General features: G+C 40.1%; 1 non-coding gene across 1 annotated transcript; it reads right to left on the minus strand.

Moving 5' to 3' along the window:
• Positions 1-1548: 1548 nt before the first annotated feature.
• On the minus strand, positions 1549-1655 carry LOC148546545 (small nucleolar RNA R71). Its single transcript, XR_015902114.1, has one exon. It is a non-coding gene; the product is annotated as a small nucleolar RNA R71 (small nucleolar RNA).
• Between the last annotated feature and the right edge of the window lie 288 nt (positions 1656-1943).

The raw sequence follows: 1943 nt of genomic DNA on the forward strand, positions 1-1943 counted from the left end.
AAGTATGATTTTGGGCTAGTTTTCTATGTCTTGCCTTAGGGAAAGTGAGCAATTAGGTTCCTAGAGTTGGAATGTCCAACATTTAGTGTCAATTTTGGATTGTTAATTATTCTTGTTCCCACTAACGCTATGTTGTTGCTAAGGCAATTAGCAAGCAATTTAGGATTTGTGGGTTAGGAACACTTATGCTCATTTAACTTACTCTCCGATGTGAGAGTTAATCAAGTGAGATTGATCCATTGTAGTTGGCATAGTTGTGGTTCCAACAAGGAAAGGACCCTCAGCTCACTCCAAGCCAAGATACCTTTTATGCTTAAATTCCTTTATACACATTACATTTGTTCCCTTTACACTTTACTTATTTATATTGCATAGTTGCTTCTTTGATTCCTTTATTAGTTCATTTATTACAATTTTGCATGTTCTTTCATTGTTTTATATGTTTATCTCTTTATTGAAAACCCCATGATCCTCATAACTAAGATTGCACACTCATTGGTCTCAAGTGTCCTTGGTAGACGACCCGGGAATTGAAACTCTCGGAATTGAATTGGTTTTAAATTGTGACATATTCATTGGATTAAACAATTTGATTTGGGGATTGATCGTTGGTCTAGGCTATACTTTCAATGATAGGATTCTAATTTGTGAAAACCTAGATCGACGGTGTAATCTTGCCCACACATCAAATTTTGGCTCCGTTGCCGGGGACTCACTTTAAGTGCAATGAGTGCTATAATTTTGGTTGTTGTTAATATGTGAATAGTGTGAATATTTGGTTTTTGTTTGCTACTTGGTACTAATTTGTAGATATTGTTTCTATCTAGCTAGTCTTGGTAGTTGTTAATTGTTAGGTTGGTTTATGTTTATTTGCCCATTCTTGTTTTTCTTTTCATAATTGCATGCTTCTATTGCTTCCTCAGTTGAATGACACGGTCGCTTCCAGACCCGAGCTTGGCCCCTTTTGATCCGGAAATAGAAAGAACTTTAACTCATATTAGGCAAGCTCGGTGCCGGCTAGCATTCATGAATAGTGAATCAGGCTTGCTTGAAGAGCACTCCAATTCACTATCACCATCAATCCATGACCATCATTCTTCCGTTAACGAGGAAACTTTATATTCATCTGTGGGGAGTGCTGAAATCTCTTTGAATGACTCAGATGACAACACCATGGTGGATCCACCCCGTATAATAACCTTAAGGGAAGCCGGAGCTCCTGATATTAACTTGCAACCGATACAAATCCGGTATCCGGTTTTGGATCCAAATTTTGAGCTTAAGACCGGCACAATCAACTTGCTCCCCAAGTACAATAGACTACTCGGAGAGGACCCTCTTAAGCATCTTAAGGATTTTCAAGTTGCATGCTCCACTGCGAGATGACATGGTGCAGATGAAGTAGCAGTTTTGGTATTTGCTTTCCCTTTCTCTTTGGAGGGAAAAGTGAAAGAATGGTTTTATACTCAACCGGGAGATGTGATTTCCGATTGGGACTTGTTGCGTAAGGAATTTCTGGAAAAGTTCTACCCACCACAAAAGACAGACAAGCTACGGAAGGAGATCTCTTGCATTGTGCAACGAGATGGGGAGACTCTTTATGAGTACTGGGAGAGATTCAAGAAGTTGTTAGAAGCTTGCCCCCACCATTGTATTGATGAGTTGGTCCTTATTAGCTATTTTTGTCAAGGGATGAATCCCCAAGATAAGCTTCTCCTAGATGCCTCTAGTGGAGGATCCCTCACCAAAAACAAGACCGCCAAGGAAGCTTGGGAGATCATAGCGGACTTGGCGGACTCCACTCAACACTCAAGGGCAAGAAACCCACAACCAAAAGCTTTAAGTGAAGTTTCTCCTTCTGGAGATGCCATTTTGACAAAGACCCTTGGTGAGATGACAATTTTGTTGAGACAAATCACCCAAGGGAAACAAATTCCCCAAGC

The sequence above is a fragment of the Arachis ipaensis genome, chromosome B9 (assembly GCF_059453495.1).
Source record: "Arachis ipaensis isolate K30076 ecotype BB chromosome B9, ASM5945349v1, whole genome shotgun sequence".
Lineage (NCBI taxonomy): Eukaryota > Viridiplantae > Streptophyta > Magnoliopsida > Fabales > Fabaceae > Arachis > Arachis ipaensis.